General features: G+C 38.0%; 1 pseudogene; it reads left to right on the forward strand.

The window, feature by feature from the left end:
- Positions 1-4098: 4098 nt before the first annotated feature.
- On the forward strand, positions 4099-5195 carry LOC141522698 (disks large homolog 1-like; annotated as a pseudogene).
- Positions 5196-8446: the final 3251 nt, after the last annotated feature.

An 8446-nucleotide genomic window follows, 5' to 3' on the forward strand; every position in this document is an offset into this window, starting at 1 on the left:
AGCACTTGCAGCTGTTCTCCACTCTGGTGGACAGGCCATGCCAACAAATTGGAAATGGGAGAAAGGGGTAAAAGATTCCTCATTTCATCTTTTCCTCTATCTTCCTTCATTTGATTATATTTCCTCATTTATATAAAATCTTCCTTGCATGGATAAAGGATAATTCCTTTTTTTTTTTGCATAGAACTCAAGACTTTAAGGCTATGATGAGTTGTTCCCTTGTATCAATAAGAGAAGATGTCTTTTTGACCAATTGACTAAAAAGAGTCGTAGTGAATATTTCTTTGTCATGGGGGCAAATGTTAAGGAGAGGGTAGAGAAAGAAGAATTAAAGGGATTTGAGGACAAATTTGCCTCCTTTCCTAGGTCAGTTCTGTTAACTTTGTCCTACAATATGAGACTTAAGTAACATTGTTTATATGCTTATCATTACAGATGTGTTTCTACATAAAATAATTGGTTTTGGCAGCTAGTTCAAATTGGTAATTCATGCACAAATGTCATTAATAGTGAATTACAGTTCAAACCAGAAGTTAAAATTGTTTCATAAAGTGTTAAAATCAATAAAATTGAAAGTTTATTTAAAAGTGACCATATGCTACATGTCTTTAAGAACAACATGATAATTTCATAACTTCTTAGAGCTCATAGTACAGTTTAAAGATTCCTATATTTAGAGTAATAGGCAATTTCCAATTCTGACATTCATCACCTGAGTGATTTAAACCTTAGAAAATTGCTTGTTGACATTGAAAAGTTAAGAGAGGTAGTCAGGGTCACATAACTTGCATTTGTCAGCAGCAGAATTTTAACTCAGATCTTCCTGATTTCAAGCCCAGTCCTTTATCCATTAAGCTAGGAGATAGGTGTTGCAGTGGATACTGCACTGGACTTGGAGTCAGGAAGATTTGAGTTCAAATTTGGCCTCAGGCACAGGACACTTAGCTGTGTAATGGGTAAGTCATTTAACTTGATTGCATCTCATCCAGGACCATCTCTAGTCACCCAGATTCATATCTGGCCACTAAACCTCAATAGCCCAAGAGGAGAAAGTGGGGCTGATGACCACACAGCACTGCCCTCACCAAAAATCCAGTATTTGTTTTTGTCATGGCGTCACCTCCCCTGACATCATAGTCTTCTTCAAGAATGAAGGACAAAGATCCTCAGATTTTAACCAAGTCCTTTAATCTCTCCAGATCTTAGCTTTTTTTCATTTATTAAATGAAACCTCCAAAGTCTCTTACAGCTCAAAAATTTATATTCTAATTGTGACATATAGAAGTTCAAGAGACATAGTTTCTGGGTAATCATTTTATTACTCATGTGTGAATAATTAATGAAAGGGGTCAGTGATACTTTCAAATGCCAAAGACTCTCATGGAACCCACTGAATGCTTATAAACCCTTGGAAGAAAGAGTGTTCCTGAAAGTGTCTTTTGATTCTAATTAGTTAACAAGTAATGAGAAAGAATGAATTATAATGAGAGGTGGATCAATTCTGAAGGGGACCTGGTAGAACCTGACTTTAATCAAGTCATTTTCTTCCAAATCACCCCTAGCCTTGGATAAAGCAATGAAAGAATTTATCCACACCCAAACCTGTGTAGAACATAAAGGATTTCCCCATCTGGGTAGATCTTAACTAGATTGAGGAGAAAGTTAATCCAGTCTTCTTATCAGTAATGTCTTTCAGATACTAATTTAACATTGTAGAGAATAAGGTTTCAGAAAGTGATAAATCCTTTGTCTCTCCAGTATTAACAATTAATTATTTAATAATAATTTCTCTCATTATTATTTCTTTCCCTCTGAGGGAGGATTCCTCATTTGAATCCAAATTATATTTAGGTTTAAGAATACCGGAATTAGATTATAATATTGTTTATTATTGTTGCTGGAAAAATGTGTGATGGGCTAAAGGTTTCAGGGATTCAAGCAAATATGACAGAATTAACTTACAAGATTGACTGAAATGTTTTGATAAGGATTTGCCTTGTGCCTGGGGATTTACAGAGTCTTAGCTGAGAAGGGGCAAGGTACTTTTTTTTTTAGTTAAAGAAAGTTTAATATATATATATAGTAACAAAATAGGCAGTTATCATGGGTAAAATACTCCTTAAAATCTGACTCCAAAGAATACATTTGTAATTTTCTGAAACTTGTTCCTGGGCCACAGCCTGAAGGATGGCTGCAACACTATGGTCCAGTCAGTTCAGCTTTGTCCACATCGAACTTGTCAACCCTCTGTGTAAAGGGCAAGCTTTCCTAGCAACTAAACATGGCCTCCATTCAGAAAAATGGGATGATCCTTAGCTATAAGCAACAGTTCTAAGACACTGTAAATAGTGCAGTATGAGCAAGATTAAAAGCATGGATAAGAATGTTCTTATCCCTAGCAATTGTATCAGGAAAAAACAAAGGGAAAAAAAGAAAAGACTTTTAAAAGTAACCCTTGAGAAAATGAATGTCCCTTGTGAAATTCCGCAAGTTATGCTGACATTAATTTTGAAATTAAAAAATGAACAAAGAAAAGTAGAGATTTTCCTTCACTGCCTGGAAAACAAACAAAACCCCTTTTGCTCTGATAAGTAGTCAATTTGGAAGGAAAAAAACCCTTGAAAAAGGCGTTGCTCAAACCATGCTATTAAAGTAGGCGTGCAAAGTTGCTCACAATTTACTAAAATCATAAAATCATCGGTTAAGACCATTTTCCTTTCATTTTTTATGAAATTTTAAAAGACTGTATATAAAGCTTTTCTGAAAATCTCTGAAAGTGACTTTCCCTTAAACATTAAGGAATTGACCACAATTTCCCCATCCTCCGAAACCTTTAATAGCTGGTCAGGCCATTCCATCTTCAGTTCTGAAAAATGACAGCAGACCAACAGTAAGACATGCGAATACAACGAATACAAAGTAGAGAAGAGAGAGGGTCAGAAGAGGAGGACCCGCAGGGCAGGATAGGTGGCACGGATTTGTTTCCCACTCTTATATTTCACCAGTGAAGGCAAATCCTCCTCCAGTGCTGGTCAATACAGACAACTTGGAGACTTCGCCATACCTCAATGGTTCAGATGCAGATTATGAATATGAAGAAATCATACTGGAACGGGACAATTCAGGGCTTGGTTTTAGCATTGCAGGGGGCACAGATAACCCCCACATTGGAGATAACTCCGGTATTTTCATTACAAAGATCATTGCAGGGGGAGCAGCATCGCAGGATGGAAGACTACGGGTTAATGACTGCATTTTGCGAGTAAATGAAGTTGACCTCCGAGATGTGACACACAGCAAAGCAATTGAAGCCTTGAAGGAAGCAGGGTCCATTGTACGTCTGTATGTCAAAAGACGGAAAAACGGTGGAGATCAAACTGGTGAAAAGGCCCCAAAGGTCTTGGGTTCAGTACAGCTGGCAGAGTTGGGAATCATCAGCATATTCCTGGGGATAACAGCATCTATGTCACCAAAATTATCGAAGGGGGAGCAGCCCATAAAGATGGCAAACTACAGATTGGAGATAAACTTTTAGCGGTGAATAGTGTCTGCCTCGAAGAAGCCGTGACTGCCTTAAAGAACAGTTGGACTTTGTTTACCTGAGAGTGGCCAAACCCACCAGTATGTACATGAACGATGGCTGTGCGCCTCCTGATGTCTCTTATTCTCAACCTGTGGATAACCACATTAGTCCACCTGCTTATTTGGGCCAAGCACCAGCATCACCAGCCAGATATTCCCTAGTTCCCGAAGGGATGCCTGGAGATGATGAGATTACGAGGAAACCCAGGAAAGTGATTCTTCATCGTGGCTCCACAGGCCTTGGCTTCAACATTGTGTGTGTGTGTGTGTGTGTGGGGAAGATGGAGAAGGCATTTTTATTTCCTTTATCCTGGCCGGAGGGTCTGCTGATCTCAGTGGAGAGCTCCGCAAAGGACACCGGATCATATCGGTAAAAGTGTCGATCTCAGGGCAGCCCCACACGAACAGGCAGCAGCGGCTCTGAAGAGTGCGGGCCAAGCTGTCACAATTGTGGCACAATATCGACCTGAAGAGTATAGTCGTTTTGAAGCAAAGATCCACGACTTAAGGGAACAGATGATGCATAGCAGCCTTAGCTCCGGATCGGGTTCCTTTCGATCCAGCCAGAAGCGATCCCTGTATGTGAGAGCTCTTTTTGATTATGATAAGACTAAAGACAGTGGCCTTCCAAGTCAAGGATTGAATTTCAAGTTTGGAGACATCCTTCACGTTATCAATGCCTCTGATGACGAATGGTGGCAAGCCAGGCAAGTGAGGCCAGATGGCCAGAGCGAGGAAGGCAGCGTGATTCCCAGTAAACGCAGAGTTGAAAAGAAACAATGAGCGGGTTGAAAACAGTGAAATTCAATTCTAAAACAAGAGGAGATAAAGGGCAGTCACTCCATGGCAAGCGTAAAAAAGAACCTCTTTCCCCAAAAGTTCCCCTTCTACAAGAGCAAGGACCAGAGTGAGCAGGAAACGAGTGACATTGACCAACATGTAACTTCTAATGCCAGCGATAGGGAAAGTAGTTACCCTGGTCAAGAAGAATATGTCCTGTCCTATGAGCCAGTCAATCAGCAAGAAGTTAGTTGCACTCGACCTGTGATCCTCTTGGGACCTATGAAAGACAGGATCAATGATGCTCTGATCTCGGAATTCCCGGATAAGTTTGGATTCTGTGTTCCACACACAACCAGGCCAAAGAGAGACTGTGAGGTGGATGGCAGAGATTATTATCACTTTGTGACTTCGAGGGACCAGATGGAAAAGGACATCCAAGATCACAAGTTTATTGAGGCCGGGCAGTATAAGGACCACCTCCACCGAACCAGCCTGCAGTCTGTGCGCGAGGTCGCTGAGAAGGGTAAACATTGTACTCTTGATGTCTCAGGAAATGCCATCAAGAGGCTGCAGACTGCTCAGCTCTACCCCATCTCTGTTTTTTATTAAACCCAAATCTGTGGAAAATATCATGGAGATGAATAAACGTCTGATTGAGGAGCAGGCCCGGAAGACATTTGAGAGAGCAATGAAGCTGGAGCGGGAGTTGACAGCATTTCACAGCCATCCTGCAGGGAGACACACTGGAAGACATTTACAACAAGGTGAAGCAGATCATAGAAGAGCAGGCGGGTCCTTCTATCTGGGTTCCAGCAAAGGAGAAGCTATGAGGACTCCAGGACCCCTCCCCTGCTCCTCTCTTCCCCTTCTCTGCTCCTCCTTGGCCTTCCTGGGGCTTCTTTTCAAGGTACTTTTACTAAAAGAGTTTGGCCCATGGGATGGGGCTAGGGGTATATAGGTCAATGACCTTGAGAAATGGGATAGAGATCAGTGTTAAATGTAAGATACACATGGTCAGTACAGAGGGAACAGATTAAATATAGAACATATTTCTCTTTAACATTTCCTCTGCTTCATTATGGCATGGATAAATCTAATGATCAGTAAATCATATGCCTTAAATAATACACATGCACATAGATCTAAGACCTTAGCCTAAGAGCAGTAGAATTCTGTTGTATCATGATTTGTAACAATTGATTCAAGAATGATAAAAATATTGTAATATGGTTTGTTATAACTTGGATTTAAATATTATACTCGGGAAATCATATATTTCAAGTAATTCAGATGCATATGGTAAAATGGCAGAAGCATCATCATAGAACAAGGCAATCTTTTGAATAGTAAATTTAAATTGGATGTAAATCTGAAAAACTTTGTCATTAAAAAAGTTGTTACATTATATTATCTGATTATAAACCCTAAAGAAGGAAAATGGGGAAAGTGAATTATAGTGACATTAGAGCAAATTGAATACTTTGAAGCAGTTACAGTAAGTAGTCTTTATATTTCATATAGGGTGGAAGATTGTTTTTAAGTTTTACTGAGTTTTATTATCTGCAGTGTTACCAAAATCAAGATTGTTTTCCCTCTAAAACGAGATTTGAATAGTAAAATAAGATTACATTTTGTTTGTAGGTATGTAATGTTCTGTACAGTACTAGGGAATGCTAACAATTCACTCAATTTAGTGCATTAAAGGTCATGTACTTTATAGTTCAAGAGACTTCCACAAAAATAGGGCAATGAGCCCTATTCCATCTAAATGTGCTGTTTTACTTTTTTTAGTAGCATTTTATTTTTTCCATTTATATGCAAAGACAACTTTTAGCATTCATTTTTACAAAATTTTCAGTTCCAAACTTTTCCCCCTCTCTCCTTCCCCTTCCCTCATCCTAAAAGAGTAAGCAATTTGATGTAAATTTAAATTATACAGTCTTGTAAAATATATTTCCATAATAGTAATATTGTGCAAAAAGTTATAGAACAAAAGAAAAAAACATGAAAAAGTAAGGAAAGTGAAAATAATACGTTTCTATCTGCATTCAGAGTCCATAATTCTTTTTCTGTGTATGGATAGCAATTTCCTTCTTGAGTTCTTTGGGATTGTCATGAATTACTATGTTATTGAAAACAGTTAAGTCATTCATAGTTGATCATCAGCAATGTTGATTTTACTTTGTAAAATGTTTTTACTTCTGCTCATTTCACCTTACATCAGTTCTTATAAATTTATCCAGGCTTTTCTAAAATCTCTCTGCTTATCATTTCTTGTTGGACAAAAAGTCTTCCATTGCATTCATATACCACAGTTTGTCTAGCTATTCTCTAAGTGATGGGTATCCCCTCAATTTCCAATTCTTTGCCACCACAAAAAAAGTTCCTATAAATATTTTTTGTTCTTGTAGGTCATTTCCCCCTTTTTGATTATCTCTTTGGGATACAGATCTAGTAATGGCACTGCTGGATCAAAGGACATGCAGTTTGACTGCCCTTTGGGCATGATTTCAAATGGCTCTCTGAAATGTTTAAAACAATGTATTAGTGTCCCAGTTTTCCCACATCTGCTCCAACATTGGTCATTTTTCTTTCCTGTCATATTAGTCAGTCTAATGAGTGTGAAGTGATACCTTAATGTAGTTTTAGCTTTCCTTTTTCTAATCAAAAGTGATTTAAAGAATTTCTTCATATGACTAGAGATAACTTGGGTTTCTTCATCTGAAATCTGCTTGTTCATATCTTTTGATCACTTATCAATTGAATGCCTTATAGTTTTATAAATTTTACTCTGTTCTATGAGGTCTTTGGTAGAATTTTTTTTATTTGCCCTGGGACATACAACTAACTAAGTGCCCAAAACCAGATTTTAACTCATGTCCTCTTGATTCCAGGTCCAATACTATTCTCCATTACACCACCTAACTGTTTTTTATATAGCACTTACTCAGACATGGATGACCACTGTGTTCCCCTTCCCCCTTTAGAGTCTAGGAATAAGCTAAGGAAACTGGGTGTGTGGTTTCTATAGGATTGTAGCTCAGAAGCCCCCATTGGGATACTTTTTCCCTTGATTATCAGTTGATATCAAATAGTAAGTTAGACTTATTTACTTAATATCTTTGTTCTGTACAGTACTAGGGAATGCTAACAATTCACTCAATTTAGTGCATTAAACGTCATGTACTTCCACCCTATATGAAATATAAAGACTATTTACTGTAACTGCTTCAAAGTATTCAATTTGCTCTAATGTCACTATAATTCACTTTCCCCATTTTCCTTCTTTAGGGTTTATAATCAGATAATATAATGTAACAACTTTTTTGAATGACAAAGTTTTTCAGATTTACATCCAATTTAAATTTGCTATTCAAATACCTTTAATATCTTAATAAGGGTAACTAGAACAAAATTTGCACAGGTCTATGAAAAGTTCTTATATACGTATATATAATTCAAGGGAAACTACATTTCTCTTGCATCAAAGGGGATTATTTAAAATCCTGGAAGTCCTTTTCCTGAAATTCTCAAGATGCTCCCCTTAAGTCTGGTATAGTTGTCTACTGAGCTCCTTGTCTGAACAAAGTCTTGAAGCTCCTGTTGCAGATACAGCTGCCAGACTACGCTGGTGGCACTCTTAGGCTGCCCAAGAAAAATTCAAGTCCTCGAACCTACCAAATTTTATATGTCTTCTGGTCAAGGGAATAAGGGACAGAAGTTTCACTTCATTACCCTCCCCTCCCTTTCCCCAACCATAAGCCCTCCTGCAACAAATTGTCTCTAAGTCAAGAAGTGAATGAAATTGTTTTCTCTTATAAACTGTCAGATCCTTAAATGCTGAATTTTAAATTGATTTACTATTGTACAGGGCACCCATTGGATATGATGAGATATCTGTTAATTTAATGCCTTTGAGTAGATGATTGATTCTATGGACATGTCTAGGTATTGCTCAGTTATTTTTCATGCCATTGATGTAGTCTTATACAAGAAAAGTTTCAGGACTTAGTTTTATCTTAGTTACTTCAGTTGGGAAAGGGTAATTGACTGATTGATTCAATTGTCCCTCACTTTTACC

The sequence above is a fragment of the Macrotis lagotis genome, chromosome 1 (assembly GCF_037893015.1).
Source record: "Macrotis lagotis isolate mMagLag1 chromosome 1, bilby.v1.9.chrom.fasta, whole genome shotgun sequence".
NCBI classification, from domain to species: Eukaryota; Metazoa; Chordata; class Mammalia; order Peramelemorphia; family Peramelidae; genus Macrotis; species Macrotis lagotis.